The sequence below is a fragment of the Oncorhynchus tshawytscha genome, linkage group LG06, assembly GCF_018296145.1.
Source record: "Oncorhynchus tshawytscha isolate Ot180627B linkage group LG06, Otsh_v2.0, whole genome shotgun sequence".
NCBI lineage: Eukaryota > Metazoa > Chordata > Actinopteri > Salmoniformes > Salmonidae > Oncorhynchus > Oncorhynchus tshawytscha.
In genome coordinates, this window is record NC_056434.1 from 12,675,158 (window position 1) to 12,702,762 (window position 27,605).

Genomic DNA, 27,605 nt, shown 5'->3' on the forward strand with positions numbered 1-27,605 from the left:
CTGCAATTTATATCAACAACTGAACTACAAGTATCAATACTGGTATAAAATCTTCAAACTTCTAATCTCGACACATTGGCTGACTACAATGTGTATACAGTAACATAAAAAAAGTGTACACAGGGACTGAGCGCAGTCTTGACAAAACCTATCCGTATCAAATCTCAACTCCATATAGGGCATGTCGTCAATGTTATTGGTCAATAGCTGGGATGTGTGGGTGCGGTAGCATTCTTGCCCCACTATGGAGCAAGAGGGATTCATTGTTCAGAGAAAACCTACACTGAGCTCTCCCTGCCCTAGGAGTAAAGTCTACCGTAAGCTAACACCATCGGAGGTAATGATCCAGCCTACTGGAATGTACGGGGGGGGTATAGAAAAGTGTCTAACACAGAGCAAAAACATATATCCTTCCTTAGAGCTGAACAAAGTACACAATCAACATGGAATTACACTCAGTAACGTCTGAGCATACAGGGAACAGTAGTAACGTCTGAGCATACAGGGAACAGTAGTAACGTCTGAGCATACAGGGAACAGTAGTAACGTCTGAGCATACAGGGAACAGTAGTAACGTCTGAGCATACAGGGAACAGTAGTAACGTCTGAGCATACAGGGAACAGTAGTAACGTCTGAGCATACAGGGAACAGTAGTAACGTCTGAGCATACAGGGAACAGTATGGGAGACATTGTCAAGTGTACACATCGTTGAAATCGGAGGGACCCTTCATGATTACAACAATAGGTCAAGTGGGAAGTGTTCGCTCTCAGCTCCCATCCACTGGTATGCTAACGGAAAGAAGCCCTTTCAATTAACCAAACACTAGGCGGGAGGTCTTTCATACAGCAACAATGTCAAGCAACACCTGTTTTCCAAAGGGAATATTCAAGATAAATGCTTTGTGTACATGTCAATATTTATTCCTTTATGCACTTTAACACCGTTTGAAACTTTGCCCAACATGATTTCGCTCATGTGGTGTGAACGACAACCTGTGACTTACATACACGTCAGAGTTGAATCGATGACAAAGAAAAGCTGGTCAACACTCGGTAAAGGGAGCTCTCACAGATAGCATCCAATATTCTAAAGTATGTTGAATAGCAGGCCGTTCCATTTATCTACTTTAGCATCTAGTACTCAATGAGCCGAATGCAGTCTCTTGTTATTTTTATGTAACAGTGATTATGAACCTAAAAATCAGCAGCCAGACATTTTCAGACCAACAGGGCTTTCTATAAGATGTATGGCCTTTAAATCATATAACCTGCACACATATCTGTATGTATAGTTAACTGGCATTATCTGTACTTCTCTTGAACTCCGGTAAAGGTCCGGAGTAGTTTACCAGCAACAACTCACATAAAGAAATACTATAGTATGGTAAAAATACATTAGTATTAATTGTAGTGTTTTTGCAGACTTTACTGTAGTATTCACTAGTGTTTACTGTAGCATTTACAGTTAACTAGTATAAATACTGTAGGAAAATAAAAAATATAATATATACTATACTAATTAATGTAGTATACTGTATTTACTGTAATGTCTTGGTTTTGCAGACTATAGTGTTTTTGTTCTATCATCTTTGACATAGAAGTAGAGGCTTTCTCCTGAAGAAACCTACTAGAGAAATACTAAAGAGCTATAATTTTCCATAACACGTAGGTAGCTACAGGGACTGGGGTCTGAAAGGATCATTCAGAGCTTCTGCTCTTTTCGGAACACAATATACGGTATGTAGGTTTCTCACTTATGGATGGCACAAATTGTGATATGGGGAGGGGAATGGGCAGGGTCTATGCAAATTAAAAACTGTAGTATTCACTATAATTTTTAAAAAAGTGTGGTGTTTTTGCTGACACTACAGTAGCATTTACCAGTGTTTTTTTTTTGTGTGGATAAAACTGTAGTATTTACTACAGCATGTCTACAACATGTAAGTACTACACATGATCGAGGGATACTACAGTGTGTAGTATAGTATTCTACAGTTTACTATAGAATTCTATAGTAAGTACTGTAGTATTCTATAGTAAAATGGTAGTATTGTTTCATCTGGGAAGGTATAGCAAATGCACATGTTCGAAGAGGCAAAGGAATATCCAGTTTGCGAGATCTAATCTAGCAGCTAAGATCACCTGCACATTTTGTTCACCTGGAACCTTCAAGGACACCGATAACAACCACACGGCAAGGGGGATATCAGGCTAAACCGCTATCGTCTTGACTCCATGTGTGATTATGAGAACATTCCTGAGAAATCGGAACATGTAGGCCTTTGAACTTAAATGCACATGCCATGTCACATTATGGATGCAATAGGTGAAAGCCTGCAACTAAGGCAGAGGTTGGTATTTACTAAACCACAATTCATTATGTGTTCCAAGCAGAAAAGCCAAGCTTCATGGGCGCCTACAAGTGATATAGGGCAAAGTTCATTGTATGCAGATTTACAGCGCACAGGCAGGGAGTTTCCTGGTTGTCGAGTGAGTGCTCACCTGTCAGTATGATTCTCATTTCCATGCTAATTTAGACCAGAGACGAAGAATTTCAGAAAGCTCTTACACAAATAGCTGTTGTTCCTTTGGAACCTAAAAACAAGGCGAGTCGGCAGGTGTGCCTCATATCTGTGGTGACAACACACATCTTAGTGCCTCTAACTCGGGCAGATTCAGACATCAATCGTCTGTCTTGATCAGAGGAGTAAGACTTGCACATTAAGAGATCATGTGAACATTATGACAAATGGTAGATATCTATTGATAGTGATAATCTACTGGTCCTTAGTTTGAGTGTGGCATCGGAGAAGGTTGCGGTGTACCCATGCGAGGAAGATGAGAAAATTTACATTTTAATTTATTTTTTGAGTCCTAACCGGAAGGTTGCAAGTTCAAACTCCCGAGCTAACAAGGTACAAATCTGTCATTCTGCCCCTGAACAGGCACTGTTCCTAGGCAGTCATTGAAAATAAGAATTTGTTCTTAACTGACTTGCCTAGTTAAATAAAAGGTTAAATAAATCAAATAAAAAAACTGTCCCAACGCTCTAACCACTAGGCTCCCTGCCGCCACTACTTTTAGCCTATTCTGCCGTGCCCCTCTACTTTGACAAAAATATATTCAACATAACCCCCAAGACAACATTACCTAAAACGCCGTATCTGCTCAAAAGCAAGTGTGTATAAACCTGAACAGACATGTGATTTGTTAAAAATCTCACTGAAGAACTGGATTTTACTGAATGGAATTCACCACCAGAGATCTGAGTATTGCACACAGAGAGGCAGTTTGCATTGCCAATCTTTCTAGTCAGGGGCTCGTCTTGTGGCTAAGAGGGACCTAACCAGACACAGGAGAACACAACACGATTCTTTCAATCCACATCCGAAGGCACCAAAGAAAGAAACAGACCAGCGAGGAGGAAATTAACCTGTACAATAGCCATAGTGGAGATATCCAAAGGACATCGGAGAGACTAGAGACACCCCATTCTTCTGTCAGAGACCAGAGAAGGTAGACAGGCCAATAACCTAATGAGTGAGGAATATTCAGGATATTTCTTTTTACCCTTTTGGCTTCTTGTACATGTCTATAAATGTATCTAGACTAAAGCAAACAACCACAACTACGGATAGGAAAATCTCAGTCAGGACATTAATTCCAACCTTTAGCAACACCAAACCATCCAACAGAATCTAGTAGTTCAACTTGACTGAGCGGTACAGCAGCAGAGGACTGTGACACTGTTCATATTTGTTCGATTCACTTTAAAACAATGTGCGATAACAGTAGTCCTTCAGTTCTGATCTGACAGTGCCATCACTTCAATCTGGCAACCTCACTCTACGGAAATGTCTCAAGAGTCCAGACATACCAATCCCATGAGCTCACTACAAACACGTTTAAACTCCACAGTCACATTGTAACAAAGCATTCTGACTGCTACTGTAAAGACTTCCAGGAGAATTTCCTCATGGTGTTGTGACTACTAAGTCAGCAATAATCGTTCCACCAGCACTGTGGTGGATCACAAGGTGGTACTTCCCATCACCCTGACCAGAGGGTCAAAGTCCAAGCACTACACTAATCAAATCTAAGTTTATGTCACGAGCGCCGAATACAACAGGTAGACCTTGTAGTGAAATGCTTACTTACAAGCTCTAACCAATAGTACAAAAAAAAGGTATTAGGTGAACAATAGGTAAGTATAGAAATAAAACAACAGTAAAAAGACAGGCTATATACAGTAGCGAGGCTACATACAGAGAACGGTTAGTCAGGCTGATTGAGGTAGTATGTACATGTAGATATGGTTAAAGTGACTATGCATATATGATAAACAGAGTAGCAGTAGCGTTAAAGAGGGGTTGGCGGGTGGTGGGTGGGACACAATGCAGATAGCCCGGTTAGCCAATGTGCGGGAGCACTGGTTGGTCGGGCCAATTGAGGTAGTATGTACATGAATGTATAGTTAAAGTGACTGTGCATATATGATAAACACTACCTCAATTCCATGAAAGAAACGCCATATAGGCATAGCTAACTGTAAAGCGGACAGACAGATGAAGCCAATTAAATGTAGCTCGTTTTGGTATTCCAGTCATCTAACACTGGACTCAACAGGGCTACACAGTTAACAGCCATAAACCAGGAGGGAGGAGACTGTCAGATCACCTCATCTCTCTCCGTTCCAGAATGGAGGGAGTGTATCTTTCCTCAAAACTATCAACCTATCGTGTGATGATCAGCCATCTCGAGACCTTGACCAGATACAATTCTCTGTGACTATACTATTGACATAGAAAACCCAGAACAGAATTGTGACGCTGGTAATAGGTGGGAATAAATCTTGGTTTAGGAATAACTCTTCAAATCGCCAACTAAGTGCCTTTTTTATGACTTGCAGGGAAGAGTAGCACAGTGGAAAGGGTGGGGAAAATGCATGTGTTATGGGAAGCCTGTCAATTAATCATAGTGATGAAAAAAGGAGCCTTGTTCAAAGGGTTAGAGTTCATGATGAACAAAACGACAGAGGGGAGGGGTAAAAAACGTCCGCAGGGAGAGAGGGAGGAGCCAATTAGAAAAAACACAGTGCAGCTTATGTTTAAAGGCCTAATGCAGACGTTTTTATTTCTATATACATTTATTTCCAGTTAACAATTATGTAACTTACTGTGATTGTTTTCAATTAAAATGGTCAAAAATGAACAAAAATAGCTTATTAGCAAAGAACAATTTCTCAAGCAATAATTTTTCTAAGGCTGTCTGGGAGTGGTCTGGGTGGAGTGGGGGGAACTGAAAACTAGCGGTTATTGACAGAGAGGTTTTAAACTCTTTCTTACTGGTCTATTAACTAAATTTACTCCATACCAACAAAACAGGCTGAAATGTATTTTTACTTACACTAAAAAAAGTGCATAATCATAATTTTCACAGTATTATTCCAACCTCAGTGTGGGAATATATATATATATATATAACACAGAAAAATCACGTTTTTGACTGTACTGGGCCTTTAACAGAAGTGTTGGCAGGGATGCTCTACCTACTGTACGCACACACACTGGGTTTTCAAAGTCAAAACAACATCTGTGTGTTTACCCCAGCTTGTTAAGACACATAATATAGGCCTTCCCTGAAGAGATAACGTAAACACAAGACCTAAAAACCCACTTAGGGAAACAAGCCCAAACCATTAGCTCAACAAGCGTGCCAAAATTAGATAAAGGGGGAGAAGACGTTAGGGTTCGTTTCCTGGGTACTCCATCTGGTGCTAAGTGAGCAGACTTACCTCGTCTTTGATGTGGTTTATTTCTTGTTCACCTCAGAGCGGGCCAAAGGATGCCAGTGTGGACGCTAACACTAAAGAGCGCAGCTAGCTTGCTTGCTCCTTTTGGAGAGAAGCGCCAGGATAGCAGTCAAGGGAGAGAGAAAGGGAGTGAAAGAGGAAGCAGGAGTGAGTGAGACAGAGAAAACGGATGAAGTGTGACTGGTACTGCTGTCCTCCCCACCCACCGTGACGCACACACACAGTGAATGAATAACGAGTTCAGAAAGAGAGAGCGAGGCAGGCAGAGAGAGAGAGAGAGGGAGGAGTGTATATGTGTCAGTGTAAATGCAAGCTGGGTGGTTAAGAGAGTGAAAACAAGAGGAAGCTGGCCTTGTATTTCAACCGGCAGTGTGAAAACCTCAAAATAAAGGAATGGTAGGTGGCTGTTTTGTGACCACAGCCCTGGTCTGACAGGAGTTGCCCCTTCCCCTCTTACCTCCATCCTCCCCCCTCTCTCAAAGCTAAATACAGCAGAATATGGCATCATCCTGCAGGTTTCTCTCCTAGGGGGTGGGCTGATTATATTATTCTCATACACAGTGGGGAGAAATCAGTGGCGACTGTTGTTGTGCCGCTAGTCTCTTTCCCGAGCCAACACCCCGAAAGCAAAGCTAACATCCATTTCACCCTCTATCTGGACTGGAAGTCAAAGTCATTACCAAAATAAACATTTACAACTCTATAATGACACTTACAAAAACAATCATAGGGGCTTTCCAAAATGTAATTTAAAAATTGTATTGTTTATCAAACAACATGGAATACTTCTTCTGGAGACTGAACACCAATGAGGAAAAGACCAGTTGGAACATAAAAAGTATAATTCTACGGTTTACTCAAGGCTGGTTGATAAATCTGATAACATAGATAAGGCCATTATGGCTCCTACAGGAAGACAGTGACTTACTGGCAAATATGTAAGTATATTGTACGTTCTGCTTGCTCTCACGCATATGAAATCAGAGTCTGATCTCCCTACCAAGCCCAGTTTTAAAAGGAGGAACAGATATTGAGACAATCTTTAAAGCTATGTAGTTATGACGCTCACTCTCCCTCTAGAACAAACACGTGCAGCACACAGACTCACGTCTTGGTGTACCTTTCCAGGCCTAGGCCATCCAGAACAGTCAGGTGGGAGTCAGATACACTCCACCCTTTAGTTGTATATTAACAGGTTAAGTAGCCTACAAATTCCTCTCTACTTTAAGCAAGCTCTCAGATCCTTTGTGATGTAAAACATTTGTCAAACAAGCCACCCCTAACTGAGAGCGAAGGACACTTGTCAAGTACTACTCTAATATTTTATCTAACATCAATCTACTTAAATTAGGTACTTAGTCATGACTAAAAGTGTGCATCACAACTGGCACCCTAGTCCAATCAACTGTTAATAGTTGTGTAAATGTACTTGTCTGGCCTATCTGTGGACAGAGACGGGTTTACCTGTTGCTTTGTCTTAAGGGATTTGATTAGTTTAGGAGTTCTTAGGATCCGCATTAGCCGACACCAACATCTAGTCTTACTGGGGTCCTACATTTTTTATAAATAAATATAAGACAAGTGTTTTTTGTTTGTTTCCTTGAATTTGTTTTGGACCTGAAAAGACCCCTGGTGACATGTCTGGGGGGGTAAGTGTGTCAGTGCCGTGTGCAAAACTATTTGGAATTTCTAACACGTTTCTTAGAAAAACAAAAAGTGAAGCAGTCAGTCTTTCCTCAACTCTTAGCCAAGATACTTCCTTGCATAGTATTAATATTAGCCCTTTAATTACAAGATGTGCCGCTCTGTTCTGGGCCAGCTGCAGCTTAAATAGGTCTTTCTTTGCAGCACTTGACCATATGACTGGACAATATTAAAGATAAGATAAAACTAGAGCCTGCAGGACTTGCTTTGTGGAGTGTGGTGTCAAAAAAGCAGAGCATTTCTATTATGGACAGACCTCTCCCCATCTTTACAACCATTGAATTTACACTACAGGACCAAAAGTATGTGTACACTGCTCGCTGAACATCTCATTCAAAAATCATGGTTGGTTGGTCCCCCCTTTGCTGCGATAACAGCCTCCACTCTTCTGTGAAGGCTATCCGCTAGTTGTTGGAACATTGCAGAGACTTGCTTCCATTCAGCCACAAGAGCATAGTGCGGTCGGGCACTGATGTTGGGAGATTAGGCCTGGCTTGCAGTCGGCGCTCAAATTCTTCCCAAAGGTGTTCGATGGGGTTGAGGTCAGGGCTCTGTGCAGGCCAGTCAAGTTCTTCCACACCGATCTCGACAAACCATTTCTCTATGGGCCTCGCTTTGTGTAAGGGGGCATTGTCATGCTGAAACAGGAAAGAGCCTTCCCAAACTGTTACCCCAAAGTCAGAAGCACAGAATCATCTAGAATGTCATTGTATGCTGTAGGGTTAAGATTTCCCTTAACTGGAACTAAGGGGCCTAGCCCGAACCATGAAAAACAGCCCCAGACCACTATTCCTCCTCCACCAAACTTTACAGTTGGCACTATATGCATTCAGACAGATAGCGTTCTCCTGGCATCCGCCAAACCCAGATTCATCCGTTGGACTGCCAGATCGTGCTTCACTATTTATCACTCCAAAGAACACGTTTCCACTACTCCAGAGTCCAATGGAGGCTAGCTTTAAACCACTCCAGCCGATGCTTGGCATTGCGCATGATGATCTTAGGCTGTGTGCGGCTGAACGGCCATGGAAACCCATTTCATGAAGTTCCCGACGAACAGTTCTTGTGCTGACGTTGCTTCCAGAGGAAGTTTAGAACTCAGTAGTGGAGTGTTGCAACCGAGGACAGATGATTTTTACGCGCTACGTGCTTCAGCACTTGGTGATCCCGTTCTGTGCTTGTGTGGCCTACCACTTCACGGCTGGGCCGTTGTTGCTCCTAGACTTTTCCATTTCACAATAACAGCACTTACAGTTGACTGTGGCAGCTCTAGCAGAGCAGAAATTTGATGAACTTACTTGTTGCAAAAGTGGCATCCTATGACAGTGCCACATTGAAAGTATTCAGACACCTTCCCTCTTCACATTGTGTTACATTACAGCCTTATTAAAACATTTATTAAAACGTTTTATCATCAGTCTACACACAATGTCCTCTAATGACAAAGCAAAAACAGGTTTAGAAATGTTTGCAAATGTATTTCAAATAAAAAAACTGAAATACCTTATTTACATAAGTATTCAGACCCTTTGCTATGAGACTCAAAATTCTGCTCAGGGACATCCTGTTTCCATTGATCATCCTTGAGATGTCCACCTGTGGTAAATTTCAATTGATTGGACATGATTTGGAAAAGCACACACACCTGTCTATATAAAGTTTCACAGTTGACAGTGCATGTCAGAGCAAAAACCAAGCCATGAGATCGAAGGAATTCTCCGTGGAGGTCCGAGACAGGATTGTGTTGAGGCGCCGTACTAAAACATTTATGCAGCATTGAAGGTCCCCAAGAACACAGTGGCCTCCATCATTCTTAAATGGAGAACCTGATGGTCACAGAGCTCCAAAGTTCCTCTGTGGAGATGGGAGAACCTTGCAGAAGGACAACCACCTCTGCAGCACTCCACCAATCAGGCCTTTATGGCAGAGTGGCCAGAAGGAAGCCACTCCTCAGTAAAAGGCACATGACAGCCCGCTTGGAGTTTGCCAAAAGGCACCTAAAGGACTCTCAGACCATGAGAAACAAGATTCTCTGGTCCGATGAAACCAAGATTAGAAACCAAGAACTCTTTTGCCTGAATACCAAGCGTCACATCTGGAGGAAACCTGGCACAATCTCTTCGGTGAAGCATGGTGGTGGCAGCATCATGCTGTGGGGATGTTTTTCAGCGGCAGGGACTGGGAGACTAGGTAGGATAGAGGGAAAGATGAACAGAGCAAAGTACAAAGAGATCATTGATGAAAACCTGCTCCAGAGCGCTCAGGACCTTTAGACTGGGGCGAAGGTTCACCTTCCAATAGGACAAGGACCCTAAGCACAGCCAAGACAACGCTGGAGTGGCCACTCAATGTTCTTGAGTGGCCCAGCCAGTACCCAAGCTTGAACCTGTTCGAACATCTCTGGAGAAATCTGAAAATAGCTGTGCAGCGATGTTCCCCATCCAACATGACAGAGCTTGAGAGGATCTGCAGAGAACAATGGGAGAAATTTCCCAAATACAGGTGTGCCAATTTTGTAGCGTCATAACCAAGAAGACTCGAGACTGTAATCGCTGCCAAAGGTGCTTCAACAAAGTACTGAGTAAAGGGTCTGAATACCTATGTAAATAGCAGTTTTCTATTTTTAATACATTTGAAACATTTCTAAAAACCTGTTTTTGCTTTGACATTGTGTGTAGATTGATGAGGGAAAAAAACAATACATTTTAGAATAAGGCTGTAACGTAACAAAATGCGGAAAAAGTCAAGGGGTCAGAATACTTTCTAAATGCACTGTATGTTTTGACAATGAAAGTTTACAATCTAAGGTAACAAGTCATTTATTCCTCTCAACTTGATCAACAGCCACACCATTCATTACCAGATTCCTCTGAGGTCTAAAACTCCTCTGAGGTCTACAAATGCTCTTAGTTTGAGATGTTCAGGACCATTTCATTACCAGTGGTGTAAAAGTACCACTTAAGTTGTTTTTTTAGGGTATCTGTACTTTTACTATTTATATTTTGACAACTTTAACTCCACTACATTCCTAAAGAAAATAATGTACCTTTTACTCAAATCAAATTTTATTTGTCACATACACATGGTTAGCAGATGTTAGTGCGAGTGTAGCGAAATGCTTGTGCTTCTAGTGCCGACAATGCAGTAATAACCAACAAGTAATCTAGCTAACAATTCCAAAACTACTACCTTATAGACAAGTGTAAGGGGATAAAGAATATGTACATAAAGATATATGAATGAGTGATGGTACAGAGCAGCATAGGCAAGATACAGTAGATGGTATTGAGTGCAGTATATACATATGAGATGAGTATGTAAACAAAGTGGCATAGTTAAAGTGGCTAGTGATACATGTATTACATAAGGATGCAGTAGATGATATAGAGTACAGTATATACGTATACGTATGAGATGAATAATGTAGGGTATGTAAACATTATATTAGGTAGCATCGTTTAAAGTGGCTAGTGATATATTTACATCATTTCCCATCAATTCCCATTATTAAAGTGGCTGGAGTTGAGTCAGTGTGTTGGCAGCAGCCACTCAATGTTAGTGGTGGCTGTTTAACAGTCTGATGGCCTTGAGATAGAAGCTGTTTTTCAGTCTCTCGGTCCCAGCTTTGATGCACCTGTACTGACCTCGCCTTCTGGATGATAGCGGGGTGAACAGGCAGTGGCTCGGGTGGTTGTTGTCCTTGATGATCTTTATGGCCTTCCTGTGACATCGGGTGGTGTAGGTGTCCTGGAGGGCAGGTAGTTTGCCCCCGGTGATGCGTTGTGCAGACCTCACTACCCCCTGGAGAGCCTTACGGTTGTGGGCGGAGCAGTTGCCGTACCAGGCGGTGATACAGCCCGACAGGATGCTCTCGATTGTGCATCTGTAGAAGTTTGTGAGTGCTTTTGGTGACAAGCCAAATTTCTTCAGCCTCCTGAGGTTGAAGAGGCGCTACTACGCCTTCTTCACGATGCTGTCTGTGTGGGTGGACCAGTTCAGTTTGTCTGTGATGTGTATGCTGAGGAACTTAAAACTTACTACCCTCTCCACTACTGTTCCATCGATGTGGATAGGGGGTGTTCCCTCTGCTGTTTCCTGAAGTCCACAATCATCTCCTTAGTTTTGTTGACGTTGAGTGTGAGGTTACTTTCCTGACACCACACTCCGAGGGCCCTCACCTCCTCCCTGTAGGCCGTCTCGTCGTTGTTGGTAATCAAGCCTACCACTGTTGTGTCGTCCGCAAACTTGATGATTGAGTTGGAGGCGTGCGTAGCCACGCAGTCGTGGGTGAACAGGGAGTACAGGAGAGGGCTCAGAACGCACCCTTGTGGGGCCCCAGTGTTGAGGATCAGCGGGGTGGAGATGTTGTTGCCTACCCTCACCACCTGGGGGCGGCCCGTCAGGAAGTCCAGTACCCAGTTGCACAGGGCGGGGTCGAGACCCAGGTTCTCGAGCTTGATGACGAGCTTGGAGGGCACTATGGTGTTAAATGCCGAGCTGTAGTCGATGAACAGCATTCTCACATAGGTATTCCTCTTGTCCAGATGGGTTAGGGCAGTGTGCAGTGTGGTTGAGATTGCATCGTCTGTGGACCTATTTGAGCGGTAAGCAAATTGGAGTGGGTCTAGGGTGGAGGTGATATGGTCCTTGACTAGTCTCTCAAAGCACTTCATGATGACGGAAGTGAGTGCTACGGGGCGGTAGTCGTTTAGCTCAGTTACCTTAGCTTTCTTGGGAACAGGAACAATGGTGGCCCTCTTGAAGCATGTGGGAACAACAGACTGGGATAGGGATTGATTGAATATGTCCGTAAACACACCAGCCAGCTGGTCTGCGCATGCTCTGAGGGCGCAGCTGGGGATGCCGTCTGGGCCTGCAGCCTTGCGAGGGTTGACACGTTTAAATGTTTTCCTCACGTCGGCTGCAGTGAAGGAGAGTCTGCATGTTTTAGTTGCGGGCCGTGTCAGTGGCACTGTATTGTCCTCAAAGCGGGCAAAAAAGTTATTTAGTCTGCCTGGGAGCAAGACATCCTGGTCCGTGACGGTGCTGGTTTTCTTTTTGTAATCCGTGATTGACTAAAATCCCCAGCTACAATGAATGCAGCCTCCGGATATATGGATTCCAGTTTGCAAAGAGTCAAATAAAGTTCGTTCAGAGCCATCGATGTGTCTGCTTGGGGGGGAATATATACGGCTGTGATTATAATCGAAGAGAATTCCCTTGGTAGATAATGCGGTCTACATTTGATTGTGAGGAATTCTTAATCAGGTGAACAGAAGGACTTGAGTTCCTGTATGTTGTTATGATCACACCACGTCACGTTAACCATAAAGCATACGCCCCCGCCCCTCTTCTTACCAGAAAGATGTTTGTTTCTGTCCGCGCGATGCGTGGAGAAACCAGCTGGCTGCACCGTCTCCGATAGCGTCTCTCCAGTGAGCCATGTTTCCGTGAAGCAAAGAACGTTACAGTCTCTGATGTCACTCCTTACATTTTCTCCGACACCCAAAAGTACTCGGTACATTTTGAACACTTAGCAGGACAGGAAAATTGTCTAATTCAAACACTTATCAAAAGAACATCCCTGGACATTCCTTACTGCCTCTGATCTGGCAAATTCACTAAACACAAATGCTTCATTTGTAAATTGTCTGACTGTTGAAGTGTGCCCCTGGCTATTCGTACCTGGAAAAAAAATCTGCTTTGCTTAATATAAGGAATTTGAAATTAATTTATACTTTAAGAACTTAAGTATATTTTACTGGGTGACTTTCACTGGAGTCATTTTCTTTTAAAAAGGTATTTTTACTTGTATACAAGTATAACAATTGGGTACTTTTTCCAATACTGTTTATTGCTAGCCACCCATTCCAACACAGATTGCAACTCTTTATTAAGGGTTTTCGTGACTTATTATTAGCCGTTGTTGGCTGATACTTATATGGTTGAATCATCAGCATACGTAGACACACATGCTTTGTTTAAATGCCAGTGGCAGGTCATGAGAAAAAAAATAGAAAAGAGTAGAGAGCCTAGAGAGCTGTCCTGTGGTACACCACACTTTACATGTTTGACATTAGAGAAGCTTCCATTAAAGAAAACCCTCTGAGTTCTATTAGATAGAACATTCTCTCTGCTACCGCACAGCAAGCAGTACCAGAGCGCCAAGTCTAGGACCAAAGGGGGGTCATTTGTTTTTACACTGCTGCTTTATCTATGCATAGTCATAGTACAAATTACCTTGACTAACCTGTACCCCCGCACATTGGCTCAGTACCCTATGAATATAGCCTCGATACTGTATTGTATTACTTTTGTTAGTTTGGTAAATATTTTCTTAACTCTTTCTTGAATTGCATTGCTGGTTAAGGGCTTGTAAGTAAGTATTTCATGGTAAGGTCTACACCGGTTGTATTCGGTGCATGTGACAAAGTTTGATTTGATTCCACGATATGGCAGAGGTTGAAAAGTCACAAGTTCTCAACAACAGGTTATGGTCAATAATATCAAAGGCTGCACTGAAATAACAGTAGAGCTCCCACAATCTTCTTATTATCAATTTATTTTAACCAATCATCAGTCATGTGTGTCAGTGCAGTACATGTGGAGTGCCCTTCTCTCTAAGCATGCTAAAAGTCTGTTGTTCCTTTGTTTACAGAGAAATAGCATTGTAATTGGTCAAAAGAAAATTCCAACAGTATACTAAGAACTGGCAGGTCTGCTGTTAGAACCAGTAAAGGCCGCTTTACCACTCTTGGGTAGCGGAATGACTTTGGCTTCCCTCCAGGCCTGAGGACAAATACTTTCCTCTATGCTCAGATAGGAATGGCTATAGAGTCAGCTACCTCAGTTGTCAATGCCAGGAGATTTGTCATTATTGATCAATAACAATTTTTCCACCTCTTCCGCACTAACTTTACAAAATGTAAATTTACAATGCTTTTCTTTCATTATTTGTTTTTGTATGCATGAGTACGATGGCTCACTGTTCCTTGTTGGCATTTTCTGCCTATGTTTGCCCACTTTGGATTTTTTTTTTTTGTTATCAATCAATAATGACAAACCTCCTGGCATTGACAACGTAGATGGAAAGCTACTGAGGATGGAAGCTGACTCTATAGCCACTCCCATCTGTCATATCTTTAATCTGAGCCTAGAGGAAAGTCTTTGTCGTCAGGCCTGGAGGGAAGCCAAAGTAATTCCGCTACCCAAGAGTGGTAAAGTGGCCTTTACTGGTTCTAACAGCAGGCCTATCAGCGTGCTGCCAGCTCTTAGCATACTGTTGGAAAAACTTGTTTAACCAATTACAATTACAACACCTCATCAACACTTGACATAACATCTTCTGTAAGCATTACAGAGATATGGCTCTGAATATATATACAGTAACACCTCCCCATAAGCATTCCTGTCTCTTCTATAGATGTTATATCCTTTTATTGCTATATCATCAAATTAATTATCTAAGTGAGTCTCAGAAATGGCTATTATATGAATCTTCTCATCTTATTTGGGCTCCCAAGTGGCACAGCGGTCTAAGGCACTGCATCTCAGTGCTAGAGGTATCACTACAGACCGATTCCAGGCTGTGATTGGGAGTCCCATAGGGTGGCAAACAATTGGCCCAAGTCATCCGGGTTAGGGTTTGGCCGGGGTAGGCAGTCATTGTAAATAAGAATTTGTTCTTAACTGACTTGCCAAGTTAAATAAAGTTTTTTTTTTTTTAAACATCTGATGTTAGCAAGTTATTGACTTCATGAACCTTATTTCTAAGGTTACATATATTAATATGGGCTGTTTTCAGTCCTGTCCTGGGTAGCTTATCAGAAATAGACCATATGGAAGCACCAACAAAGCCAGATAAAAATAAAAATAAATAACATACAGTGCTGGTCATTATTTGTTATAAAATACCAAAATAAACTAAATCCTTATCGAAACCCTAAATCATAATACCGACATTCCAAGTAAAAATGAATATATATATATATATTTATATTGTTTATTGAACAAAAGTAGTTTAACAGAAACTCAGATTTGATGTGCAAAAATGTGACCTCCTTCAGTCAATAGCTTGTGGCACCTCCATTAGCAGTGATAACTTGGAGTAAACATCTCCTATAGCCAGTAATCAGTCTCATGATTTTTGCCCACTCTTCCTTACAGGTTTAAGGGGTGTCTGGCATGAACTGCCCGCTTCAGGTCCTGCCACAGTATCTCGATTGGATTTAGGTCAGGACTTTGGCTTGGCCAATCCAAAAAAGGTCCATTTTGGACTCGTCGGCCCAGAGACTTCCAGAAACCTTCAGGTTTGTCCAGGTGGTCTCTGGCAAACTTAAGATGGGCAGTTTGGTTCTTTGATAGCAGAGGCTTCTTCTTAGCAACCATCCCATGAATGGCATTTCAATTCCGTGTTATTCTTATTGTCACCTGAGCTGCAACAAGGGAAGTCTGCAAATCTATAGATGTTATGTTTGGGTTGGTTTTTACCCTATTTATTATTGTTCTTGTGGCTCTTGGGGATATTTTGGAAGGGCGTCCACTTCTAAGCCGAGTTGCTGACATGTTAAATGCTCTCCATTTGTAAATTATTTACCTGACAGTGGACTGATGAAGCTCATATCTTTTTGAGATGATTTTATAGCCTTCCCCAGACTGATGTCCTCTGAGATCTCCTTTCCTCTCGGCATGGTGTGCATTGTATTCACCTGGATGGGTAACACCAAACTGACCAAGTTTCTTACCTCTATCAGAGTCCCGCCCAAACGATCTCTCCTTTGATTGGTTCATTTGGTATCAAATTATTTACCCACCTGATTCTACTTAACTACTTAATTTAACCAATGCAACTTGGGTTCACTTATTTTTGCACCTGCACTAATTCCTTTTTATTTTTTTTTACTACATGCATGATTCTCTACACCAACATATGGTATTGGTAAATATACAGGGAAGCAAACTGGTGAGGGCCCACTGAAACATGCGAAACATCTCTGCTCTAATTAAACAACAAAGAATATGATCTACATGATCAGTCTCGGTGTGTAAAATAAAAAAGTGGTTCATATGAACCCAACTCACAGCTAAAAAAATGTAACGAAAGCAATCCAATGTTATTTGTTGCCTAGACTTTACTGAAAATGACAAGTCTTGAGAAAGAACAATACACTAATATTGCAGTTAGCCATGAAGGCTTTTATAATAGAATGCTTGTGACCACACACCCTTAGGGAGGGGGGGGAGTAGAAATACAATGAAACAAACAGGCATTCTATTTTTGCTCTATTATAGATATCGATCAAGTGCACAAGGCTACATGTGCAAAAATAACATTCACTTAGTAAAACATTTCAATAATCCCCCCCTCACTCTCATGTTACTGTCAAGTTCAACACAACTAAAGCAATATCTTTGGCCTACACTGCACATTTATTACATTGTATACTTTCTGCCTGTGGACATCTGTTCTACAATGTGCCAGCAGAGCATGATACCCTTTGTTAGCATAATTGATCTATTTCAGGCAGAGATTACACCTGGCATACCCCATTTTATCCACGGTATTAAAAAGACAGAGGTAAAGTTGGTTTTAAATCCACACATTCGCCAAAAGCCATTTTAAAATAGTAAAAATCAATATGGTGGACAGCCCCATCAAGAGGTAAGGACAGCCCCATCAAGAGGTAAGGACAGCCCCATCAAGAGGTAAGGACAGCCCCATCAAGAGGATCCACCTGGTGATGTATTTTGGGAGAGTGGTAAGCAGCCTGAAACTCCTGAAACCTATAGCAGTAGCCATTACACGGATGAGGGAGACAATGCCATCCTGTCTGATGTTCAGACTCTGCTTGCAGATGTAAGAGAATAAATTCGTACTGCCCTGCCCACTTCACTGTTGCTCCAAGCAGAGGAAACTGCAGTTCTGAAATACATCAAAAAGACTTCTGCCTGAAGCTCATACATGCCGCAGCATGCATGTTGGATGCCACGTATGCTGGCAAGAATATCCTGTCTGGTGCAGAGATCAACAAGGCCTATGGTGTCATCACTACCGTGTCTCGCCACTTTGGCCTGGATGAGGGCAAGGTTCTTGGCAGTCTGGCAAAGTACACTTCCAAGCAAGGGCATCGGGATGCAGATGCAAAATGGCAGTGGTGCCAACATATCTCATCAGCTACCTGGTGGAAGGGACTTTGTGGATCTGAGGCTCTTTCCCCTGTTGCCTCCATCCCCCTCCAAATCCCACCAACATCAGCTGCCTCAGAGCGCAACTGGTCCTTGTTTGGGAACACACACACCCAAGCACTCAGACTGACCAATACAAGGGTTGAACAATTGGTGGCCAGCCGGGCAAATTTGAAGCTTTTTGAGCCTGACATCAAGCCATCCTTAACTAGGTTGGAAAGTGACAGTGAAGATGAGGCCTTAGAGTCTGATGTTCAAGAGCTGGATATTGAAGAGGTCCAGGGAGAAGACATGGAACCCTGAGAGGATGACAACCAAAGCTTTAGTTTCTAGACTATCATTTTACAGACGTATGTTGAAAACATTTTTGGGAGATGTGATCTTTTCTTTTGTTGTTCAGTGAAGTCATCTCCTTTAATTAAAGTAAAATTTGTAACTAAATGGTTGTTTTTTTCTATTGGAAGGATTTAATCATTTGCAATTATGTCTTCTTATGGAAAGGTCAAATGGTTTGTTTGTCTCCATATGATATGGTAAATATATCCAATGCAAAAAAACATCCACATTTATTATTAATATTAATTAGCATATTTCCCATATATTCCCATGGAAAGTTTCCCAAAATGTGCAGCTCTTACTTGATTGAAACACCGGATTGGCCTCTCATACCACAATGCTGTATGTCTGTCAGCATAAACTGCAGCACTAACTCACCTCTGTTCCCTGCTGGCCTGGGGTGTAATCATAAATCCTAAACATTTTGCAACGGAAATCATTTACTCAAAACGGAATACGTTTTGCAACAATACAAGACTTTATGTTGAATAAATTCAAGTATGTCCTTTCCCGATTTGTTCCGTTTGTCTGAGTCCCCAGTCTGTTGTCTTAACCTGCTTTAAAAGGAGACCACCATCATCCCAGTGCTCAAGAAAAAAAAGATGACATGCACAAATGACTATCGCCCTGTTGTACTAACCCCGGTCATCATGAAATGCTTTGAGAGGCTGGTCATGGCCCACATCAAGGCCAGCACACTGGACCCACTCCAATTTGCCTACCGCTCCAACAGATCCATGGAAAATGCCATTCCCATCACTATTCACGTGGCCCTAACACATCTGGACAAGAGAAACACCTATGTGAGAATGCTGTTCATTGACTACAGTTCAGAACTCAATACTATTGGTTCTTCCAAGCTCAGAGCCCTGGGTCTGGACACCACCCTCTGCAACTAGATCCTGGACTTCTTGACAGGCAGACCTCATGCTGTGAGGATTGGCAACATCTCCTCCACACTGACTCTTAACACAGGGGCGCCCCAGGGATGAGTCCTCAGTCCTCTGCTGTACTCCCTGTTCACCCACGACTGGTTTTGCACGACACCAATTCCATCATCAAGTTTGCTGACGACATCCCGGTTGTAGGCGTGATAAACAACAACAAGTCAACCAATGGGAGGTAAGTGAACTGGCATGACAACCACTACCTCAAAATCAGCAAAACAAAGGAGATTTGATTGTTGACTTCAGGAAGCAGAGGAGGGAACCACAAGCCACATCAACAGAACTGCAGTAGAGAGACAGCAGAAGTTCCTCGGTATCCACATCATCAAGGACTTGTCATGGACCAACAACACCACCACTCTTGTCAAGAGGGTGCAACAGCGCCTCTACTTCCTAAGGCGGCTGAAGAAAAGCGGCATTGCCTCCCCGGGCACTCTCCAAATACTACCACTGCATCGTCGAGAGAATCCTGACCGGTTGCACCACAGAATTGCTCTGTCCACGACCAGAAGGCCCTCCAGCGGGTGAAGACTGCCCAGTACATCACTGGGACCGTGCTCCCACCGATCCAGGACATCTACTGGAAACAGACGGTATCGGAGCATGACGTCTGATACCAACAGGCTCAGACAGTTTCTATCTTCAAGCCATCAGAATGATTAACACTTGAACTGGACTGACCACTTGCTCTGATTCTCTGCACCTTAGTACACACACAAAACAACTGCTGCTCCCAGACTCTTATTACACTGCCCCCACATCCCCCGTTCCCCAATACACATGTAAATATTGGGGCTATAAAAACTGTGCCTTTCTGTATTATACTTATGCTCAAATGTTTATTCAGTTCTACTGAACCATTTACTTTATGTTCGTACTCTTATCTTTTATTATTGCATTGTCAAGAAGGAAACTGCAAATAAGCATTTCGTTGGACGGTGTATACCATGCGTATCCCCTACATACGACTAATAAAATCTTGAAACTTGTTTGGTTTCTAGTGAATAGGCCTACGCCCCAGGTTTGTGTGAGTGAGGTTGCGTCAAGTGTCTGTATGTGTTCTAATTGTTACACAACAAGTAAGCACATGTCTCCTGATATTTCCACCCGTATGCTGTACTATGGTGCAACACTACCAAGGCCTTCCCCATTCCCTGAATGGAATGAGCTACAGGCTATGAAATATACAGTAAAATTACCAAGGCAACATGCTGATTTTTCACAAAAGAAGTAGTCTGTTCTGAAATGGAATAATATGGCTGAGCTATTTACGACGTCGCACACCATTTAATCTCAGATGGCAAATTAAAGATCACTTAATGGCCTAATGTCAAAGTCAGTCCCATGTTCCATGACTTCTGTTATGTTGATGAAACTATAGACCTCAACTCCAAGTGGAGAAGAAAGGTACTGTCTGAAATTCTGGTATTATTAATACGGTACCCATCTTTCCCATTATTTTGGGATTGAAGAAATAACCTATAGTTTTGGCAAGTCGGTTAGAACATCTACTTGTGCATGACACAAGTCATTTTTCCAACAATTGTTTACAGACAGATTATTTCACTGTATCGCAATAACAGTGGGTCAGAAGTTTAATTACACTAAGTTGACTTTACCTTTAAACAGCTTGGAAAATTCCATACAATTATGTCATGGATTTAGAAGCTTCTGATAGGCTAATTGACATCATTTGAGTCAATTGGAGGTGTACCTGTGGATGTATTTCAAGGCCTACCTTCAAACTCAGTGCCTCTTTGTTTGACATCATGGGAAAAAGCAAAAGAAATCAGCCAAATTGTAGACCTCCACAAGTCTGGTTCATCCTTGGGAGCAATTTCCAAACGCCTGAAGGTACCACGTTCATCTGTACAAACAATAGTATGCAAGCATAAACACCATGGGACCACGCAGCCGTCATACCGCTCAGGAAGGAGACGCATTCTGCCTCCTAGTGATGAACGTACTTTGGTGCGAAAAGGCAACGCAATCCCAGAACAACAGCAAAGGACCTTGTGAAGAGGAAACAGGTACAAAAGTATCTAGAACCACAGTAAAATGAGTCTCGGCAGTATCGACATAACCTGAAAGGCCGCTCAGTAAGGAAGAAGCCACTGCTCCAAAACAACAATAAAAAAGCCAGACTACAGTTTGCAACTGCACATGTGGACAAAGATTCTACTTTTTGGAGAAATGTCCTCTGGTCTAATGAAACAAAAATAGAACAGTTTGGACATAATGACCATCGTTGTGTTTGGAGGAAAAAGGGGGAGGCTTGCAAGCCGAAGAACACCATCCCAACCGTGAAGAACGGGGGTGGCAGCATCATGTTGTGGGGTTGCTTGGCTGCAGGAGGGACTGGTGCACTTCACAAAGTAGATGGCATCATGAGGTAGGAAAATGATGTGGATATATTGAAGCAACATCAGTCAGGAATTTAAAGCATGATCGCAAATGGGTCTTCCAAATGGACAATGACCCCAAGCATACTTCCAAAGTTGTGTCAAAATGGCTTAAGGACAACAAAGTCAAGGTATTGGAGTGGCCATCACAAAGCCCTGACCTCAATCCTATAGAAAATCCTATAGAAAATGTGGGTTCAGAACTGAAAAAGCATGTGCGAGCAAGGAGGCCTACAAACCTGACTCAGTTACACCAGCTTTGTCAGGAGGAATGGGTCAAAATTCACCCAACTTATTGTGGGAAGCTTGTGGAAGGCTACTCAAAACTTTTGACCCAAGTTAAACAATTTAAAAGGCAATGCTACCAAATGAGTGTTTGTAAACGTCTGACCCACTGGGAATGTGCTGAAAGAAATTCTCTACTATAATTCTGACATTTCACATTCTTAAAATAAAGTGGGGATCCTAACTGACCTAAGACAGGGAATTTTACTTGGATTAAATGTCAGAAATTGTGAAAAACTGAGTTTAAATGTATTTGACTAAGGTGTATGTAAACTTCTGACTTCAACTGTATGTATGTATGTATGTATGTATATATATATATATATATATATGGCATTTCTTTTGTTTGATTTAGGCATATTTGTTTAATTTCTATGGTGGAGGGGCGGGGGGCTTCACCATGACGGTTTAACATTCTAGTCTTTCAGCTCCTAGTAACAGATATTGTAAATCACAAATACCAGTATACTGTTAAGGTTATTATTGCACTATCACTCCCCTCTAGTTATGTAAATTACATGTATTGACTAATAACAGTGACAGAATGGTCTACTTACTATGTTGATACCAAAAAATGGTGTTTCCAGGCAGGGACAACCTATCATGTCCCAGCACAGTGTCTCCACTGTGAGTCACCAGCTTATTTTAACTTAACTTCAGCACCAGCCATTTTATTTGAGAGGAAAGGGAAGTTGAATCCAGGATGTGGTTAAATAACACCCCCAGCATGGTTCTGTATGAACTCGTTCCATACACGAGGTTGTTTAGAAAAGTGGAACAAGTTCAATGTCACCACTCATTGAAATGAATGTTAAATTGTTATTTTATGATTGTGCAATGGATCAGAAGCTTGCCTTAGCGCTTTCGACCTCTTTTTAAAAACACATTTGTGTACATAAACAAAAATAAGCAACCCTTCTTTAACCCTATAGCATACCTCCGCACTAAAAATAACATACCTTGAAATAAAATATTCACTTTTAAAAAGTACATTTCCATCTCTCCTTCACTACTTGTGTAAACCACCAAAATGTTTACTCAACATTGCATTACCTTATCTAACTACTCCATCTATTGAATGAATCTTTGTCATACTAAAATCTTCGTGAAAACATCACATATTTGACTACTGGGGGGGACAGACAATCATTCAGCAAGCCAGCGGGATGGCACACTTGCTCTACAGAGAGAAGTGTCAGTCAGTAGTTTTCAAAGGTTGTGTAGGAGTAGAGCCCCTGGTGACAGCTCTGTCAGTTTGGTCACCTACCTCAAACTAGGCTATTCCTGGCATTTGCCTTAATATAATAACCAAGAGGTAGTACTGATTATTACTCCAACAGCGTCATTCCAAAAACACCCTTCCACAATTATTACTGAAGTATATCTTATCAGAACTGGTTTCAACATAGGATAACATTACCTGCTTCAGATGACATTTGAAAAAGTGCTCATTACAGAATTATAACTGTTCCAAACAATCAGATGCATATGAAACCTGCCTCGAGGATGTTTACTACCCTCTAAAGGTGGGAACAGGGAGGAGGGGTAGAGGGTTTGAGTCACTGGTCAGGATAAATATTTGCAGGTATTTCTCCCTCATCACAACACTAAAACATGTCAATCATTCCTTACAAATGTCATGATTATACCTTTTGGTATCAAAGTGGGACTGTGTGTAGGGTTGACACACACTTCAAAAACACCTTCCTCTTTTAAGTTCTGTATGGGTGGTCACACAAGGTCACCACTTCCCTTCTGATAAATAGAACGTTTTTTAAATATTTTTTTTAACTTATCTCCGCACTTGAAAAAAGGAACTACACTCTGGGCACAGATGTCAGTTCAACATCAACATTTTGATTTACATTTGGTTGAGGTGTCAACTATTGTGAATCCAATGTGAAATAAAAATAGTATCAACAAGGGCTTTCTACAAAATAGCAACATTAGCGCAGCTATCTTGGAATCAAGACCATATGCAACACACACGGACATGCAATGCCAAACAACGCTACTGCCACCTTCTGGTTTGGAGTATTTTAACAAGGCTGGGTGTCTGACTGCTTCCAAGGTCTTTGCTGTGTGAACACAAAAGGTTGACTGTCGACACTGTTCAGAGGCGCTAAGTGCTGTTGGCAGGCAAACGTTTGACAATCCTACTGGTGCAACTGAGCTTTTAGTGTAGAGCAGGTCTCACAGACAGCGTAGGATTATACAAGACTATGTAGGTTACGCAATGTATGGAATGACAGCATCCATAATGTCTGTGAGGAATGCATTGCCTCTTATGAAAATAACTTCCACACACTAATAAGCACCACATATCAAATCAATTAATAAGTCCATTGAACGCTTATGGTAAACCTAGAATGAGTTGCTCGGGGAAATGATGTTGATGTTCGATCCAGGTGCAGATTTCTTGGCCGTCTGAGGTGACTAAACATTCCACATAGTACAGTGTACCTGAAACAGAAAGTTTGTTCGCAAAAGTCTTACGGGAAAAAAAAGTATTCTTCAGTGCCTTCTATCAACTCAATGTGCGGAGGCAAAGTAAGTGATTTCATTTGAGCTATCACGAGGCTCCTCTTAAGGACACAAGCAAATGCCTTAATCTGATGGGAGAGTAGAGCAATTGGCCAACTCTTAAGAGGAACAAGTTAAGCCATTGTCCTCTCTGTATTAGACCGCTGCTCCTGAGTGGTGCAGTAGTCTAAGGGAGCAGCGGTCTAAGGCACTGCATCTCAGCGCTAGAGGCGTCACTATAGAGCCTGGTTCAATTCCAGGCTGTATCACAACCGGCCGTGATTGGGTGTCCCATAGGGCAGCGCACAATTGGCTCAGCGTCGTCTGGGTTTGGCCGGGGTAGGCTGTCATTGTAAATAAGAATTAGTTCTAAACTGACTTGCCTAGTTAAATACATTAAAAAATGACTAGATGGCTGAGGGGAAAATTACATGGGAAAAGGAAAGGTAAAGGAGATACCTAGTTAGTTGTACAATTGAATGCATTCAACTGAAATGTGTATTCCGCATTTAACCCAACCCCTCTGAGTCAGAGAGGTGCGGGGGGCTGCCTTAAATTTACATCCACTGCCTTGCTCAGGGGCAGAACATATTTTTACCTTGTCAGCTCTGGGATTCGATCCGGCAACCTTTCAGACACCAGTCTTTTGCTTGATGGACAATCAAGCAATGAGCAAGAGCATAATATGATGACCCAAAGACTGTAGACTGTAGGTTTCACAGACAGAGATTAACCTCAGTCCTGAACTAAAAAGCCTATATTTTATTTTGGGGCTTAATCGGTGTCCGGGAATCCGGCAGAAAATGTTCTTACACATCTGATGCAATTGCTTTGCGCAATTCGCCTCGAGACAAGCTTATCCCTTTAGGCAGCAGCCGTTGACACTCATCGGACGATAGAAACATGATGCATACTGTGTGTAAACAGTGACACCGCTCCATTAAGATCCTAATATTTACATTAGCATCAGAAAACAAACAGGGCCAGTCACCTTGAAGCAGTTTCTCACACGCCATTAAAATATTTGGCTATAGTTTCAAACCGTTGCCCCAATGGCCCGAAACATTTACATGTCAAAGAAATAGCCTTGTGATGTGAGAGAGATAACAATCCTCCGTAATCAACATACATGGACGTAACCATTTACAATGGAACAAATCATTTATCCACACTAGCATCGAAGAGTTGAATACACAGAATAATCATTCATGTTGATAAGCTGATAGCTGGCATCAGTGTGTATTGTGACAGTGATAGTATCCTTTGACAAAAAGATAGCAACGGAAAGTGAGAGGAGCCTTCATGGGAAAGTGGAATGCTTTGCAACGGACGCTCAAGGGCAAGTTGGTTTGCCCTGGCACTGACAGAAGCAATGTGTTCAGTTCAGACTGCAGATTCTCCACACTTGGTTGAGTTGATAACCAAACACAATTCAATATCACTATTATTATTTTTTTTTTAAATGAGCTTGAAACCCTAGGCCTATTGTATTGTCTATTTGTTGTTTTACTCTGGGTTGAATTGAAACGATAGCGGTTGTTGAATTTGCAAATGCCCAATATTATTGTCACATTTAATTTGCACTGTTAAACCCAACCTTTGGAATGACTTCAATAGCAGCAGTGAACCTATTTAGGTTTTAAGTGGAGATATCTCAGAAATCAGTCATTCATTCTCACTATAGCCATTGTTATTCATAGGCAGTGACAAATAGCATAGCTAAGTAGGGCTGGGCTTGGTTAAAACCCTGGCTGGGAGACCAAAGGGTAGCTGTAGTTAAATACATTTTCCAGTAGGAAGTGCTGCCCTGCTTATATCTTTTTTCCATCTGATAAGTGGATATAGAGTCAAAGGTCTGACATTGTTTTAAGGGTAAAACTCAACATATATTATACAAGGTTTATCTCTGTTGAAATTTGGTTACCATGATGACGTAAACCTGTGGCTGAAATTTTACATTCAAATCAACCGTTACGTTGATGACTTTCTTCAAATCCAATGTATTTCCCACGTAGATTCCACGTCACAATACGTCCACAAATTACGTTGATTCAAACACTTTGTGGCCAATGGGGTGCGCAATAATGTTGACAACAAAACTGTCCAAGTTGTAGGAAATAGGGTCTGCATAGCCACATGACGCAGTTACAAAAATAAAATGTGTAACTTCACTGACAAAGTTGATCAAGTTAAGTGGTTTTCAAATCCCCTACCATGACTAATCATATGCATGGTAATATAATAGGCGACTACAGTGATGTAGATTGCCTTCAGCCAAATAGGTAACCGGTTTTACAATAGTTAAACTAGAAAAATAAGTTTAATTCCCAAATGAATTTTATACAGAACAGCAAGTATGCTATAATTAGTGAAATAAAAGTTTTACCCACCTGGAACAAAGTGGTGGAGAGCGTGAGAAGGTAGAAGAGAGAACCGTTAAAACAAGTGGTGTGGTGTGTCGTCCTTCAGGGCTGAGTTCAGTACGAAAAAAGGTAATGCAATGTTCAATTAAACAGAAACAAAGTTTTAAAAATGGGTTGGGGAACCCTGTCAGCATGGCCGCTTCGCTGTAAATGTCACTCATTTCTTCAAGCCACACTCCGCCACACCCACCAAACGTATCTCAGTCTGTTCAAGAACTCTGAAAAACGTTCCGTTAGGCAAATGTAGCGAACGTTTAATCAACTGAACGCACCCATCGTAAAACGATTGTACCGCACTCCTTTTTTAACGTTTTGATGAAACAGGAAAGGGTGGGCGGTTAAAGGAAAAGGTGGAGTCTTTTTTCATTCGAACCAGTTTAGACCCGTACCAATGTGCACGCTGAAACTGATCAGGACATTGATTGTCTGCCCAAACTGAGAAAAAAATATATACATATATTTTTTAAACATACACTCAAAAACCTGTTTTAATGATCTCCTAAACTAACCCATCACCTATAGGCCACCCAATGTACCATTTATTACACCGCTTTAGGCCTACAGTACTGGCTCCTGTCTGAAAGCTGTGTAATAATGGCTGCAATTACGCTATTGACATCTTTTGACAGTTGACACCGTAGCCTACTGTAAGGGGTGCAATTTAGTTGTATCCTAGTGATCCTGATCACTTATAGTTCAAGCTTGGCATTGCACACATTTTGTATAAATCGAACATGAATTTCATAATTGATTATTGGCAATTACTTATTTTATATGGGACTTCTGTTTAAACTCTGGATTTCAAGAGGGACTTCTCTAATTTCTGAGCCCTTGGAAGCAAGATATGTAGCTGATGACATCCTGTGGATGTTGTGGATCACTGCAGGGGGCCTTTCACCTGTAATTCCCTAAACATCTCTTCAATGCAGCTGTGAGATACAGAACTCATGATTTAGAAAAATACACTTTCATTAACAATGTTCAAC

General features: G+C 41.8%; 1 protein-coding gene and 1 non-coding gene across 3 annotated transcripts in view; both read right to left on the reverse strand.

The window, feature by feature from the left end:
- The window catches only part of elovl1b (ELOVL fatty acid elongase 1b), a 31,383-nt gene extending 4,636 nt beyond the window's left edge, over positions 1–26,747 (reverse strand). Inside the window, exon 1 of one of the 2 annotated variants that reach the window (XM_024415153.2) lies at positions 26,587–26,747. The gene's annotated coding sequence lies outside the window, so the exon portion shown is untranslated. Of the gene's footprint in view, positions 1–5,796; positions 6,019–26,586 lie in introns of those variants that run through there. The other variant, XM_024415152.2, reaches the window with a different exon arrangement.
- On the reverse strand, positions 1,605–1,659 carry LOC112246737. Its single transcript, XR_002952963.1, has one exon. It is a non-coding gene; the product is annotated as a U7 small nuclear RNA (small nuclear RNA).
- Positions 26,748–27,605: the final 858 nt, after the last annotated feature.